A 17574-nucleotide genomic window follows, 5' to 3' on the forward strand; every position below is an offset into this window, starting at 1 on the left:
GAGGAGGCCCTTCATCTAGGAAGAGTCATCTTGGGACCCTCCAGAGAGAGAAAGCCATCCATTAAGCACTCATCATCACATCTGATTAAAAGTTCCCGTTGGGGTCATTACTTGGCATCTTGGAGTCAGCACTCTGCTTGCTGGGAGAGCTGTGGTGTGGTCAGAGAGGGCCTAGAGACTTTGGGAACAGCCACTGACCCCCACGCAGTCCCCAGTGAGAACTGGGCTTCTTTAGGTTCATTCTGTGTGCCAAACACAGTCCTAAATGCTCTACATGAATTACTCAACTCAGAACCCTGGGGTGCACGTGTTAGGATTATTTCCATTTTACAGAGAAAGCAAATGAGACACAGTAAAGCAGCCTCTCCAAGGTTACGAAGTTTGTAGATGGGAGAGAACAGCCCAGACCCTGTGTTTAACCATGAATACTCCAAAGCAGCAAGATCAAAAGAAATACAGTTGACCTTTGAACAGCTAGGGAGTAAGCACTGACCCTCACACGGTGGGTAATCCATATAGAACTTTTGACACCCCAAAACTTAACTACTAATAGCCTTTACTGTTGACCAAAAGTCTAATCAACATAAGAAAGTCAATTAACACATATTTTGTATGTTATATGTATTATATTCTGTATCCTCACAAGGAGGAGAAAAATACATTGATAATACTGTACTATATTTATTGATATCTTAAAAATTTTTTTAATCTGCATATAAGTAGACCAATGCAGTTCAAACCCATATTGTCCAGGGGTAAAGTGTATAATACAAGCCACATATATAATTTTGAATTTTCTAGAAAGCACATTGTTTTGGACACTTCACTGATTTATTTACAACTATAGAAAGACTTAAAGACACTATTCCAAGAGAAAGGAAGTTTTCAAATTGCTTTCACCTGAAACTCCCCTACATTAACTTTCTTGCACATTGTCCTTTAAGGTTGAGTGCTGGCTACCTCCCTAACAGCCACTCTCCCCACCCTCTTCCTTCTTCAGAGAACCCTGGTTTTGTTCGGAGACCCTGGCCTCATCCTGGGTAGAAGTAGTCAGTCTGAGTCAGAAAGGCCCAGGGGCTTCTGGGAAAGTGGTCCAGACTCCTAAGAAAGAGGCCTGGGAGAGATAGTTCCTTTCCCATCAGATTTTATCTTTCCTTTTGCTTTCTTTTAATTGTGGCAAATTTCATCCAATGTAAGATTGATCATTTAATCCTTAAGTGTACAGCTCTGTGGCATTAAGTATATTCACACTGTTGTACAACCATCACCATCATTCATCTAGGAGGCACAATTTTTAAAAGTTAAAATAAAAACAGGTTAAATTAATGTTTAATATGATAATTTATTTAACCTAGATTAGGTTCTGGATAGACTGTCCAAAATATTATCATTTTGCTATATAATCAATATAAAAATTGCTAATAAGTATTAATAATATTTTGGAGCCTCTGTACTAAATTTTGCACTTACAGCACATTTTAATTTTGACGGGCTATATTTCAAATGCTCAACAGCCACCTGGGGCTAATGGCTCCTGTTGGTCAGCTCAGGTCCAGAGCTTGTCAGGCCCAGGCACACTCGACCAGCTCAAAGGGATGCCCAGAAGAAAGCCACAAGCCATCTGTCTATGAAAGGTATGTGTGTCACCATCGGCTCCGTGGGGCAGTTTGTGAGTCACTGCGGACCCAACGCAGTATCTGACTCTAAGGAGAGCTTGTCCTGGTGGGATGAACCTTGTGGCTCTGGCCGCCCACCTGTTGGTCCATCTCCAAAATGAAAGAGTGACCTCAGCAGTGGAAGTAGAGATAGCACCTGCGTAGCCACATGGGCACCCCCCAGTCGAGCCAATAATAAACAAACACATGCCTACGTGGAAAGAGAGAAGTGTGCTGGCAGGGTTGAGGCAAGCAGTGGTCGCCATGGAAACCAACTCCAGACTTCTCCCTGCTGTCCTGATCATTCAGCGGCTGATGAAGGCCAGTAGAGAGGCATTGTCCCTGTACCTATGGAAACCTTCCAAATGGGCCCATTTTGATAAAAGTACATCAATCAAAGAGGAAATGGCTACATATCTTTTCCACCCTTCATCACATCCACTTTTTGTCCTTACTATTACTCAAAGGAGAAGAAAATAAAACCACCCTTGCCTCAGAGAGAAGTGGCTGGAGGGCACTGAGATATGACAATAGGGGTGAGGTGCCCCCCCCAGAGAGAAACAAAGAAACTGACCCACTGTCCACCATAGCAAAAGCTTGACTGGACGCACTGCTGTGTCCTCAGGGCTTTCCTGCCGCCCAGCCTGACTGGGAGCTGTCACCCCTCCTCGGCAGACCCCTGCTTTGGTCTTCTCTTCCTGGAGCCAGGGTCGGGATCTTTCAAATCAGCCTCTCACACTTCATTTCTCCTTCTTTTTTAAATGTTTATTTTACTGACTGTAGAAAGAAGAAGGGAGAAAGAGACAGAGGAACACTGATATGTTCCTGCATGTATGTGTCCTGGCCCGAGATTGAACCGGCAACCTCTGCACTTCAGGACAAGGCTCTGATCAACTGTGCTATCTGGCCAGGGCTTCCCTCTCTCGCTCTTGAATGAGAATCACTGTGGCACAGTGGAAAGAGCTGCACCATCAAGTCACAAGAACCGAGGTTTAAATCCCAATTCCGATGCTTATTGGATGTATGGTCTTACCTCGGTTATTAAAAAAATCTCTGAGCCTTGATTTTCTCACCAGTAACACAGGGGTGAGAACAGAATGTTTGTCACTTATCTTCCATACAGTTATAGTCAGCCTCTTTAGATATTGACTTATATCTCTGTCTTTTACCCTAGGCTGTGAGTTCCTGGAATATCAAAACCATATCTTATTCCATTTTGATTATTAACAACAACTGAGCAGAGAGTCTGGTACTTCTAGATACTCAATAATATCAGTTGAATGAATGGCAAAGTGCTTTCACATGAACTCCCATCCTCCCTCTCCCTCTCTTTATTTCTTTTTAAATTTCATTCTCACAGCAATCTGGTTCAGGATTATTTTAGCCCAGTATAAGACAAAGGGATTATAACTTTAAAACACAAGAGTCTTATTCTCAAGGAATTTATAATTTACTGTATTTGCTTAATAAACAACTTATATAATATTTAGTCTGTGCCAGCTACTGTTCTAAGTACTTTATAAATATTAGCTCATTCACTCCTCATAATAACCCTATAAGGGATGTACTATTATTGTCCCTGTCACTGTCCCAAGGTCACACTAGTACCTGGCAGAGCTAAAGTTAAACTGAGTCAGGCTGGCTCTACAGCCAGTGTTTTAACAAATCAGTCACTGTCTTTAATAGGGCACATACGTCACCTACACAAGTGTGCACGAATAGTGTACAGGTGTGCTGACCTACAGAGGAGGGGACATCCCCATGCTGAATCTTCTAATTGAGTCGATTATGAACACATAGAGTGTATGGAAGAGAAGAGAGGGAAGGCCTGGAAAGAGGGTGGGGCCAATGAGGACGGTCCTGATTATCTGCATGAGGAGGACGCAGCTTTAGACCATGGGAAGCTACTGAAGGTCCCTGAGCCATGGAAGAACTTGAACAAAGCTGGTTTGGGGGACGACCCACCTGGCAGCAGCATGCCAGGTAGACTAGGCAGGAGATGGGAAAAATGTGGGAAGTGATACAGAAGCCATGATAACAAATGAAAGAAGAAGTCATAGGACCTAAACCAGCACAAGGGAAGCAGGAGCATTAGGTGGGGGTGATGGGTGTACACGGGGTACTGCCAGGATATCAGATGTCTCTATCAGTGTCCCACCAAATCATTCAAATCGACAACAAGTTCCAGCAGCACGTGCTGGGTACTTTCTTGGCCACCCAGTGTGGCAGTGGGCTCCTTGCAGCACTGGTTTCCTGAGTAGGTAAAACAAGGGGCTTTCTGAACAGTGCGTGGAAATGCAGACTGACGCCTTCCCTGTTGTGTGCAGCTGGTTACTGAAGCCAGGATGGGAAACTCAATCTGGACCAAGAATCAGGCCACCTCAGACATGAGAGATAGCCTGGCACAGCAGGCGGCAGCCCTGTCTGTTATGTTGCCCTATGAGTCACAGTCCTGGAGTCTTAACCCTGCCCGGGTCTTAAGCTAACGGTGATTTCTATTCTAAGTCCCACTGTGCTTGAAGGGGAGGAGCAGACAGACCCTCAGGTCCGGGTGAGGGATCAGTGAGGAGTTTAGGATCGAGTGCTAGCCCAAGAACAGGCTGTATCAGCCTTCTTCCAAGCTCTACGGATAGTTTGAAACCTTCTCTCCAGCCTCAGTTTTGCATAAATTTCTGAGAAAGCTGTCTGACATGAGAATGAAATAGATGCTAGGGTGTAGAAACAATAGGTAAACACATAAAACTGGAAGGAAAAAACCACGCACTTTGCTTTGAGAAAAGCTAAAGTTTTCCTTATTTATCATATCTGAAGCCTTGGAATCCCATTTTCATCTCGATGGAGGCAATAAAATCTTGGCAACTTTATGACTCCCAGGATGAAGCTGAGGACTCTGGCCCGCTCCCACCTTGCAACTCTTGCACTTTTAGATTCAAGTCAGGGCAGAAACCGCTTTTGGTCAGAGGCAGAATGGATTTCTCTTTGTAAGCACAGCCATTAAGACATGAGCATGAATACCTGAAGAGATAAAACATTAAGGCTGAAACCAGGAAGAAAGCAAGAGAGGCAGTGATGATGCATCAACCCCCACTGAAAGCTCTTTCCAGCGAGGGGAGTGGGCTGTCGGGAAAGGGAAAGGCATGGGCAGGGACGGGAAACGGACCCAGTGGGTGGGCTGAGGGGGAGCTTTCTGGTGGGAGGGCAGCGATCCGCGGGGCTCTGTGCTAACAGGGGTATGAGAGGGGCCCGAACAAATGTGAAAATGGTGCTTGTATTTGTTTGATTAGAATCTCTGCAGACCTGAAATCCACCCCCACCCCCCCAACACACATACCCTCCACACTTCTCCAAACACTGAGGAAAATCTCCAGATGGAAAAATATGAAGTCAGGTTGCAATATTAAAAAAAAAAAAAAGGGAAAAGAAAAAACAGCTGCTAGGCTCATATAGGAAGCTGACAACTTTCTGTTCTGAGATCTAACTGATGGTGCTGGGGTATCAAATACTAGACAGTCAGGAAACATGGGCCCTTGTCTATATGCTGCTTGCGACTGGCTGGGTGACCTTGGACAAGACTCATTTTAATCATACATAATGTAAAGTTTAGAGAAAATGGTATAGAAAAGAGATAACTAAGGCATAAATAACTGGTCCTGCCATCCTCTCACTTAAGGTAGAAATCACTAATCATGCCAGCCTTCTGGAGAGCAGAGCCCACCCCACCCTTTGTTGCTGGGCCTTGGATCTTTAGCAAAGCATTATGGGTAACACCACCAAATGATTCATCAGAACAGGCCCAGAAGATGAAATTTATTCACCATCCCTGGACTATATCCCTGCTAATCCTTGAACACCAAAGCTATAAAGTGCTACGTGTCACATGCATTCTCATTACAAATAACCCTTAACAACATTGTACATCTCTTTTCTCTTCTCTTTGGCCTTTTCTTTTTCAACTCTCAGCAGCCAAGGCTATGAAGAAAAAAACGGCTTGAAGGCCCTTCCCTCAACTCTGAGTCAGAAGCTCCCAAAGTGACCTTGTATACTCTCCTTGAGCCTCTTTACCTCAGGTTCCCCATCCTGCCAAAACCTCCTCCTGGGGCAGGGTCCACTCTGCCCTCCTAACGAAGTCATCAAGGTAGAGAATTCTGGTCCTTTTCAAATGTTTTAAGACCACAGAATAGAAGAGAGCCTAGGGAAGTTCAAAGACATTTAATTATTACCCTCATTTCTTTTGAAAATTATTAAAGAGCCCAGAATTAGAAATTCTGATTTCATCCAGATCCCTGAGAACAAACAGCTCACTTGTAAATGGCTTAATGTGTCTGTTTAATGTACACAAAATTATCTTTCAGGAAGGCAAATGGTTTTTCATATTATTTTGCATCTCTAAAATATGCTACCTATGGCAAAAGGATCAGGAATCAGGTCTGACAAAATCTACAGCAGAAATAATTAGCACCAGCGGCTATATCTGAAAGACAGTGAATCCTGTTACTTATTTATCTCGGTTCTCTCCAGCTAGATTTCTCCATCAGGACTGCAACCTGGGAGGAGGAGTGCCATCTTTCAGGAAAGACAGGAAGGGTGGCTTGCAGCATTACCTCTAGTTTGTTTGCTGGAGGTGACCCTGAGCCCCCAACTCAGCAAGCTCCTCTGGGCCAGGGTGCTTTTGAAACCTGCTTCCACGCTGGAACTTTCTGGGGAAAACAAACCAGATGACCCCATTGGCTTGCAGTGTGGACACAGGCCAGAGATAGAGAGATGTCTTATAATCTGGCATCCCAGGAAAGGTTCAATCCTTACTCTTAATGATATGGACTGTCTTCACTTAAATCATGTTAAATTGAAAATACTTGAAAGAGCCAGACAATGGAGTGTTTATTGTAGCATTTTTTGTTTTTGTTTTTTAAGTTCATCTAAGAAATTCACCTAATATGCAACTTCATTTGGGGAGCTTCTGCAGCGCCAAACCCACTCATTACCTATAATGTCCACACCCTTGCTGTCAATTTGGGGACTACCCTGGCAACTCCCACCAGTCCCCTGGGCACCTTGTTCCAGAAAAAGCATCTTTCATCACAGAAGTGTTTCCTTCTCCTCAGCCCCTCCTGGGTGCCTCTTCCAGCCATTATCCTAAACAACTGCGCCCTCTCATGAAGTGTTTACAGGTACAGACAGAAGCTGCCTCTGCCTCGAAAGAGCATGAACTCATGGGAACAAGACAACTCGCTTCAGTGCCATCTGACAAAGCAGTGCAAACAGCAACTGGGGGGGGGTCTCCCCAGGGTCTCCCCAGGCAGAGGCTGTTCAAGCACAAAGGGGACTCTTAAGGTTAAGGTCGGTGCTAATGGGGTTGTCAAGTTGCAATGTGACCTGTTTAGAGGATCTTGACTGTTTGAAGATGGCTCAAGGAGGGAAATTCAAGACTGACATGGAACCAACTCCTCCGGGAAAGACCAAGCCCCTTGGGATGGGGTCCCTCCTCCCAAGGCATCCTTCCTCCCACCCAACTCCATGGTCACACCCTGCTCCCATTCCCAGATACTTCCCTTCTCTGCAGCTGGAGATCCACCTGGAAATGAGTCCAGAAGGGAAATAACTGTAGGAGGCGAGTGGGAAGCAGGGGCCCCACACGGAGACTGTGAGATTGTATTCCAAATGGGGGGCTAAGCCATTGGAAGGTCCACTCATGGACGCCCCTTGACTGTGTCCTGCTTTTCTCTGGCTGCTTCTGCAGCTGAAGAAGAGACAATTATTTCTCCTTCGGCAGTTCTCCTATTGCCTAGCCCAGTGACAAGTGCATAGCAGGTCTGAGGTTGTGCCTTTGCTGACTGAAGGCCAACAGGGAATGAGAAAACATAGAGACAGTTTGGGCTGCAATGACACACACTGCTGGCAGGCTACACCCATCCCCTCATTTTATCCATGGAGACACCAAGGCCTCAAAAGGGAATTGACTTGTACAAGGTCACCAAATAGGTTAGGGAAGAGCCACGACTAGAACCTAGTTCCCTGATGACCACCACTCCTCAGATGACAGGTGACTGTCATCTCTATTCTCATAACCCAAGTTGATCTCAAAAGCCATTCCCAATTCCCAAGGCCCAGAGAAAGACGGCATAAACCGAGGTGAGTAAATTGTTTTCCTTCTGTCTGGTGATCTCAGCTTCCTTCCTGGAGAGGTCTAAGGTGGCCAAGAAACCAAGCTGCCCACCACATGGCTCACAGGGAGACAATAACCTGTGGCAGCTGCCCAAGGAGCCCACGCAGATGCGTGTGGGATTAAGCAGCTCCTGAAAACAACAACTTTCCTTTGCAAAAAGTTGTTTTTCACCCCTGGGACATAAGCCCAGGCAGCCAGCTTTGTGAGTGACCAGCTGATATTATTAATGCCAGAGAGATCAGCATGCCACACAGAGAATGGTTGGGATCCCTCCCAACGGACAGGATTCCAAACCCCATGCCTTCTTGTCCCAATCAAGGGCCCGAAGGCTAACATACCCAGTAGGCTTGTGTGATAGCCAGGGAGCCAGCAGCCTCCGCCCTCCGCACCGCTACCGTTTTGTGATTCGGTCTCTGTTTCAAGCTATTTTTAGTGTAAGCAAAGCTTGAATTTGAGGGAGGGTGGTATGAAAACAGGGTCTTTGCTTCTTCTTCCCTTTTTAATGAGCTGTTGTCTATATCCTTTAGGGCAATCACTTTACTAACAGCCACAGGAAGAAAAGAAAAATAAAAAGACTAAAAAGAGAAAGGGGAAAATGGCAAAATTCAGCACCAACGCTAAAGCAGTCTGGGAATAGTTCTAGGAAGGGGATGGTTTCTCCATCCTCAGGATTAATCTGCTGGACCCTGGATTCTTCACAGGTGCAAGAAACTAGTATGCCCAGTCTGCCTGCTTTCTTGATTAACCCATCTCCAACAAGCAAGGAAGGCCCAGCCGTCCGCTTAGCCAGGGAAGAGGCACACACACAGTTTAAGGGTGACCTTCGATGCCCCAGGGTCTGTGTCCCTGCAGGCTTGTCAACCGGGAGCCGAGCTTCCACTGGAGCCCGGCTCTCCAGCATGGCCATGCTTTCCACATTAGCACCAGGCCAATTTCTGCACTAAAATTAACTGAACAAAAAGTCTGGGGCTTAACAGGTCTGGGTGCATTTAATTGAGTTTTCGAGTGCCCTAGTTCCTTACGAAAGGCAGAGGAGCAACTGTCCTGTCCTAGTTTCCTCACTACTCAAAGACTAGAGAACAATTTCTGCAATAAAAAATTTGAGGCCAAATGGTGGATTTCTGTTGTTGTCATTCCCCTAAAGTAGTTGTTTTTCTGAAGAAGAAGAAAAAAAGCCTCTTTCTGGGCCTGGGCTCTAACAATGGGGCTTCTAGCGCACCAAACTGGGATGTTTGGGGCTGCAGGCTGCCTGCCCCTAAACACCGTCTACTACACTAAACCCAGAAGCGTCACTCACGTGTGGCCCCAAGTGCGACTTTGCAAGCCAAGTGCTCCCCAGTAACAACAATGGCTAGCGACTTTGTCGTCGTCGTCGTCGTCGTCATCATCATCATCATCATCATCTCTATTTTTGAGTTTCCCTGCTAAGCAACCTTCCTCACAGCTGAAATGGAGACTCTGAGGAGAGTCTCAGTCCACTCTTCTGCAAATAGAGGCTGCTAACCCAATGACATCCGCAGGAGGTCACGGGGAAAAGCTGGGCGAGAAAACACTCAGCCCAAGATGGCAGGCTCCATTTCCTACAAAGCCTCCAGGGGGCACCAGCTTTTACTGATTGGGAAAGGCGGTGACTTTAACATTAGTCATATAAACACATCTGCCCAGACCCCTTCGGTTCAGAATGAGAGATAAGGATTGGAAGAGTTGACTCCCAGCTCCACCCAAGGACTGAGGGACAGGACACAGGTTCTGATTTATCACCAATCTACTTCAAAAACCTTGCTACCCAAACACATTGTAGCAAAACACAAGCATAATATTTTCACTGACAACTCTTTGATTTCACTTTACAAATTCCACTGGAAGGACCAGTATATGTCCGATGCCCTGAAAGGCATCTGACGCCTACCTAGTAGGCACCCAGGACTGTCTGAAGGAATGGATAACAGCTCAGAGGGGATGCCTTGCACATGCAGTCGGAACTGGATCCTTATCTTCTGGTGACTTAACACACTTTCCTGCATCCATCAAATCGAAGTGAGGCTGCTGCCAGCCAAAACGCATGTTAAAGACACCGCCCACGTAATGGTGTGACAAGCCCTCTGAAACCAGCCTGTGTCTGTCAGCCTCGCCCCACATCCTGGGAGGACAGGACAGGGGAACCACAGTGAATACACTTGATCCTCTTTCCACAAGACTCATCTGTCATCTTGCCAAGGTGTTTCCTGTGACATATTGCCTACAATGCACAGCTCCCAGGGAGAACCCAGCCCTCTCCCTGCCCCCCCCCCCCCCCCGCCAGCTCGAGAAGGTTATATGGAGTGAGCATTTCCTAGCCGACTTGACAATGGTGAGTCAGGCTGGCATGAGCCAGCATCAGAAATGACAGGGCCTGAATTGTGTGTATGGAGCAAAGATCATCAGCTAGCTGGACCCACACCAGGGCCTGCTTGGGATACTCAGACCCCTTTCAAATGGCCCTGCCCAGAGATAGCTCAGCACTCTGAGAAGACGCCTGAGTTTGGTCAATCTCTGTTGCAGGAAAGGATTTATCCTCCACTCACCCCTGTATCTCTGAACAGCCCATTTCCTCCATGTCATGGTAACAGGGTTCATACAACAAGAACACAAATAATAATAACTCATGCCTATTAAGCACTATCCATGAAAAAGGTTCTGTTCTAACCATTTTACATCCATTGATGCATCAAATCCTCCAAACAGCACTAAGAGGCAGGGACTATTATTATGTCCATTGAACAGATAAGGAAACTGAGGCACAAAAATATGAATCAACTATCTCAGGGTAAAATCCCTAGAGCAAGGGTCCCCAAACTACGGCCTATGGGCCGCATGCAGCCCCCTGAGGCCATTTATCTGGCCCCCGCCGCACTTCCAGAAGAGGCACCTCTTTCATTGGTGGTCAGTGAGAGGAGCATAGTTCCCATTGAAATACTCGTCAGTTTGTTGATTTAAATTTACTTGTTCTTTATTTTAAATATTGTATTTGTTCCTGTTTTGTTTTTTTACTTTAAAATAAGATATGTGCAGTGTGCATAGGGATTTGTTCATAGTTTTCTTTATAGTCCAGCCCTCCAACGGTCTGAGGGACAGTGAACTGGCCCCCTGTGTAAAAAGTTTGGGGACCCCGGCTCTAGAGAGTGATGGAGCTGGTACTCGGCAGGATGACTGTAAAAGCTGGGTTTAAACCTCCCACTGCTCCACACACAGCAGTCCTCCATGTTCCAAGGCCGCATGTCCCCACGGACGCATGCCCAGGGACAGAGGAGAGGCAGGAGCTGGAGGTTTGGGATGCTAAGTGCTCCACCTGTATTCCACGTGGCTGCAATCAAATGAGAAAAAGACACAAGGTACCAGACAAAGATCAAAAGAGAGCAGGTGCCCCAGTTCAGAGAGGACAGGATCAGCAGAGGGGCAGGGCTCCTATCTCCCACCCTCAGCAGAGAAGCTGAAACAGGGAACAGAGACAAGGGGACTGGCGAGGGAAGGTTGGCCCAGCCTGCTGGCTGCACAGATACCGAAGTGCCCTGCCTCAGGGTGGAGGCACCCACTGCCTGGCTGCTACATCCCACTGTGTGCCGGGGAGCACAGACCATGGAGATGGAGTGACCTGATGGCTGACTGGCCCGGCCTGCTGGCTGCACAGATACCGAAGTGCCCTGCCTCAGGGTGGAGGCACCCACTGCCTGGCTGCTACATCCCACTGTGTGCCGGGGAGCACAGACCATGGAGATGGAGTGACCTGATGGCTGAATGGATATAAATGGAGGAACAGACAGGTGGAGGAGGTGGAAGGACAAGCAGGCATCGCTTCTCACCACAATGCCCCCGGCCCTGAAACCCCGGGAAAGAGAGGCAACAACAGGCTCTACCTTTCTCCAGAGCTGTTGAGGACTGGTTTTTGAAATTCTCCTTCATTTCTGCAGGAGAGGTCAGAGAAGTCAAAACATCAGCTAGTCAAATTAACAACTGCTCTTTACAGAATGCTCTAGAGAGGCCAGCACACAGGGCACGCAACCCACAGGCCAGCAATGCAGAGTGGTGGCCAGTGCACCTGAGGCCCATCCTGCAGGCCTGAACCAGGTGCTCTCCATGCTGGGATGGACTCTGGACTCCCAGGTGGGCAGACTTAAGGAGAGACCCTGTTACCCACATTACACTGACCGTGGGAGGAGGAAATCTTATGCTGAGCCAGCTGAGAACCTGCTATGGAACCTTATGGTCCCCTCTGGCTCTGGCCTCTGTCTCCTCATCTGTCTGCATCATTTAGTTAAGCATATGGAGGTAAATACAGGGTCTCTCCATGAAAAGGGGATAGATGGTCCATCTTAGCCATTACCTCGTGCCATGGGGAACTGCGGAGCCACCCCATGGACCGCGGAGAGAGGGGCAGTGATAGTCACGGAGCAGGAGAATTTGCTGACCTGGTTTGGAGGTTGGCAAACTTCTTCTGCACAGGGTCAGACAATAACTATTTTGACATTTTGGGCCAGTGGGTATTTCGTACTCTGCAGAAGCTGCTCCACTCTGCTGCTGCAGTGTGTGACAAAAGCTGCCACAGAAATATGTACGGTAAATGATTTAGCATGGCAGAGTCCCAATAAACTCTGTTTATGAACACTGAAATTTGAATTTCATGTACGTTTTACATGTAACAAAATATTCTTCCAATTCTTCTGAAAACAATTTAAAACTGTAAAAACCATCCTAAGCTTGTGGACCATACAAAACAGGCAGTCAGCCACATTTGTCCCGCAGGCTACGGTCAATGTTCTTTGCGATGCCCGCAGGTGTTTCAGGGCGACAGGGTTCCAGAGTGAAATAGGCATATGAAATGCTGGGGGGGCGGTCTTTCTGCTTTTTTACTATAGGACTTCTTCGAGACTTACGTGCTGATACACACTGACGATCTCTAAAAGGGGATGAAAAATATCCTGTCTGAGTTCCAGGGACCACTATTTCCTGGAACATCTCCTAGATCTAGCTTTCTGTAGAACCTAATTAGAACAATAAGGATGAAGTCTGACCAGTGGCCAGCAACACTGCCACCCAAGGTGAGCCTGCCTCTCTCTGACCATCCCCATTCTGTTACGGATGCTGGCTGCATTCAGTGGCTTCTCTGACTCTTGTCCTCTCACCCAGTGATGCTGGGTCACAAGTAACAAATACTGTGCATCTTTCATCAGACAGAGACCAAATCTCATGTCTAATAATTTTATAAGGAACTCATACCTTCTTTGACTTACTGATTCGTACCCAAAATATAAATTCTATTTATGCACAGGATAAAATGAAGAACCATTAATAAGTACCGAAGGGAATGACTATGTGTTTTCTTTAATAGAAGTCTTACTTCGGGGAGTTAAAAAAAATAAAAGAGAACGCAAACAAAATCTCCATTTCTCAATTTACAGTACTCCTAATTGCACAGAGAGCAGGACCAACCTGTTCACTATGGAAGCATTCTTAGTAAAAATACAGGCCCGTGAAATTTTTGGTCTTAGTGTTGCGTAGAGCATTCAAAGGTGATATAAAAATATCATGTAAAATAAAAAAATAAATAAAAATAAGGGGTGGAGCATGAATGAAGAGGAAGAGAGAGAAAGATGAAATATGAGCTGTGTGTAAATCTGTCACCAGGCAGCAGGAAGATGAAAAATAGAGAGCGGTAATGAGAAATGTCACCAACACCATGAGCCACCTGAAGGGAGAAGTGGAGGCAATGACTATCATAGACATGATCAAGTGTAGGCCCATGTGCACCTCCGTTTTGATCAACTGCTCCAATTTCTTAGCAGTCAGCGCATCTACTTAACTCTATAAAACCAATAGGATTATTTCTATTGGAAAGCTGTATTGACACATATTTTCTTTGGGTGCCCAGGAGATAAGGATTGAAGGGCCAGGCTATGTATATAATGTTAGTGTAAAATGCCACACGTGCAATATATTTAAGATAAAGAGAAAGACTGGTGTTTTTCTTTCTCCTTATTTCAACTGATCATCTCCCAGACGGTAAAGCAAGTAGCATATATTTTCAGTTCACAGATTAGATGTGGATGCGTCCTGGAGCAATATTCAAATGTAGCATAGTACTGTGGGGATATGGTGGGAAATAATCAAAAGAATAATTCTAAAGGCTCTATCTCTGCTTGAGTAGCTGACAGCTGTATTAGCAAGATCAGACTTTGAAGAGAGGCAAAACACACTGAATCTGCCACAAACCAGGTTGAGGTACAGCCCAGGAGGTGTATACACTGTTTACACTTTCAGGTGAAGTCATGCTTGACCACAAGACATAGTTTCCCTAGTAGGGAGAGAGTCACTCAGAGATCAATGTGAAAATTAATATGACTATTCAGAGATAAGGTACTAATGTAGACGTGTGTGTATGTGTATCTGTGTGTCTAGAATGTTCCCCATTACAAATGGGTTCTCTGAGACTATTACTCTTGTGCTATATTAGCTTAGAAAATTCCTCCCTGAGAGATTTTTTTCAATGCCTGACTTTCAATCTCTTTTTTTATAAAATAAGATAAACTAAATCAAAAGTCAGCAAGCTATGGCCCATGAAGTTACTCTGCCTCACTGTCTGTTTTTGTACATAAACTTTTATTGGAACACACTCATGCCTATGTATGATTGGCGGCTGCTTCTGAACTACTGAGGCAGAGCTGAGTAGTTGTATCAGAGTCCCTATGGTTTGTAAAGCCCAAAATACTTACTATATGGGCCTTTACAGAAACACCAACCCTGAAGTAGGCTATCACTAATATCGATTTTGGCTATGGTTCTACAAAGTACAACCAAATGATACAAAAGCTGACTTGGTGTGTTTCCTGTCTTCTTTATCTATATGCACCACCTTAATCTTAGAAGGATTTTAATTCACTCATAAAATGGTATGGAGCACATAACTACAGACATGTAAAGTTCCAAAAAGAATGAGGAACTCAGGACAAACGGGAAATGAGAAGAGAGACACGGAGACAAAGTCAGGGGCATGTGACAGAATGCAAACCCTGAGACCCTGTGTTTTAATGGGCCACCACTTTGGCTCCAGGCAGCCATGACGAAACGAGAGCCATGATCCCTCTCCCAGTTTGGAGTATTCACTAGAACTCCGTCAAGAGGACCACAGCAAACCTGGCCCGAAGATCTACTTATCTCCCGAGTCTATACACAGAGCACTCACGGGACACGCAGTGACAGAGTCCCCAGCAATGCCCAAACAGCTGCAGGGACCCTGATCACATTCATGGCTGTGTGGAAATGCCCTCAGCGTGAGCCACTTCCAAATATCAGAGTGGAATTTATCAGCAATTCTTCCAGTATGTTCCAAAATTTTTGAGTAAGCATGTGCCACATTTATAATCAAAATATATTTTTATAAAGGAAGCGGTAACCCTTGACAGGCTGGTGTTCACTTGGTTGTAGACTCAGCCACATCCTTAAGGGGAGGGCTCTGTCCAGTCTTGTTTTTGCGAAGCTAAAGTATGAGTGCTGAGGGAGAGACGAGGCACAGACGAGCTGTTCCGAGACTCGGGCAAGGAATATTATCACTTGGATGATGAAGCTCCGTCAAAGGTACTGGTGAGTGGTAACAAACACTGGTTCTTTTTTACACTGAACTTTTATATCCAGTTTATCATTGTAAGTAATGCACATCCTGGATCTCTGTTGCTCCTGCTTTATTGCCCAGTGCCTAGAATAGTGTCTCGTGCAGGTGAGAAACAAGTACTTACTCAGAGGAGCACACTGGGGAGTCTACAGATATGAGGAGGGTGTCCTGGCGAATCCTTCCCCGGCTGGGCATTACCCACAATGCCCCAGCTTTGAGATTCTCTCACGGTGACAATGAGACAGGTGAAAAAGGGGCCCAGATGTGGAGGTTAAGCTCCTGAGCCATGCATTAAGGAAACAAATTAAAAATTGAACAGGGACACTCCGAACAGCTGGGTACCTAGTCTTGCTTTAGTCCCCTTGTTGAAAGAACTAACATTTGGACAGCTCAAGACAAACACAGCTTTGGCTTCTGAATAGGCATGCCACTTCCTCCTGTACACTGAGACTTCAGTGTGAAAGCTGTCCCGTGCTCAGAGCAAGGACGTGCCTTCTCCTCGAGGACAGGCCTGTGCTGGACCTCTGAGATGCCTGCTCTGTGCACTGGGACCTGCTCTGTGCACTGGGACCTGCTCCGCTTGGACTGCGCCAGAGCAGCCTGGACAGGATCTTCTCCACGGCGACCTTCAGAGAGCAGCGGGCTTCCTGGGCTAGAAGGCCCGGGCAGACTGTGCCTGTCCACACAGATGTTAAGAGAATCTGGTCAAGGAGCTTTTGGGCCTAATTGGCTCAGAGACAGTAAAGTCAAAATGCCACAGCCAAAGCGACAGCTGGCAGTGGCTTAGAAAAGAAGAGACATTATCTTCAACTTGGAAGTAATGACACAGAAAGAGCACTAGACGGATTCCAGAGGCCCACAGGTACTGGCCTGGAGGCGGTATGCTCTCAGGTGAGTGAGTCATTGCCCTTCCTATGCCTTGGTTTTCTCAACTATGAAACAGAAATTAACTCATTAATAAGACTGGATTGCTTGCTTCCTTGCAATGAACCCCAGACCACAGCAATATGAGAGATTACAAAATATAGTATGACACGGTCCTTACCCTTCAATCTGATCAGACATACAGGGTCTAGCACAGTGCTTGGCTCACAGGACACTCTCGATAATGTTGTCAGTAGTAGTATCAAGGTAGATGCTGGGTGCCCTTGGCCTGTGATTTCCCTGCTACAAGGCCACCTGCATCCACCTCCTACCTCCACAGCGTGGTGTTGGTGTAGGCCTTGCTTCACCAGGTCCTCTACAGCAATCCCCTCGCATCCTGGCACCTGTCACAGGTGCTGTGAGCTCACGATGCTAACTGATCCTAGCCCCTCACAGGTCCTGCCTCACTGGTCTGGTCTCCGTTTGTCCGCCAGCTCTCTCTGCACAAGCACCAATTGTGACACCCTTCCCTCAAACCCCCTTTCCAGTTCTTCGGGTTGGCATTTGGAGAGCAGATGAGCGGTCTCCAGCCCACCGTCCAGGCTCACCCCCTGGTGCCTGCGCAGCGGGCCTCATTCTGTCAGCGCACTGCCCCTTCTCTGCTCCTGCGCCTCATGTCTCACGCTGAACCGGTTTCCTCCTCTTTGATGTTCAAGGTCCTCACTTGCATTTCAAAACTCACCTCAAATACTCTCTGCTTTATTAGCTCTTCTTCTCAGCTTCCAGACTGCTAAGTGGTCCCTTTCTTGTTTTCAAGCTCGGGTATATTTTTATTTTTTATATCACAACCTTGTGCTTGGTCCATCTTGAAATGGAAGTTTCAACTCAAAGGCTCTCCTCCCTATGACAGCTTTCTTGGTCCCCCCAAATTACCCATCATCGGCCCCCCCACCCTGACACACACGCACACGATGCTTATACTCAGTGGTATTTCTCCCCCAGACATTCTGTCAATAATTTCCCTCCATGGGGCAATGGAATTGGGATCACTCTTGCTTTTCCACAGGGCTGAGAACCCCTGGCCCAGTGCCAGTGTCCAGTGACCCCTGGCCGATGCTGACGCAGATCACCAGATCTGTCCGCAGTGGCCATGGTGGTACACATCTACTCCTCATCCACCATCACCACTGTGCACACAGAAGGGACTGCCTCATTTGTCCCATGTGGATGCCCAGACCCAGAATGTAACT

General features: G+C 46.5%; 1 protein-coding gene across 18 annotated transcripts in view; it reads right to left on the bottom strand.

The window, feature by feature from the left end:
• The window catches only part of KCNMA1 (potassium calcium-activated channel subfamily M alpha 1), an 804436-nt gene that overhangs the window by 555625 nt on the left and 231237 nt on the right, over positions 1-17574 (bottom strand). The gene's annotated exons all lie outside the window — the stretch shown is intronic.

This window comes from Saccopteryx leptura, chromosome 9 (genome assembly GCF_036850995.1).
Source record: "Saccopteryx leptura isolate mSacLep1 chromosome 9, mSacLep1_pri_phased_curated, whole genome shotgun sequence".
In the NCBI taxonomy this organism is placed as follows: domain Eukaryota; kingdom Metazoa; phylum Chordata; class Mammalia; order Chiroptera; family Emballonuridae; genus Saccopteryx; species Saccopteryx leptura.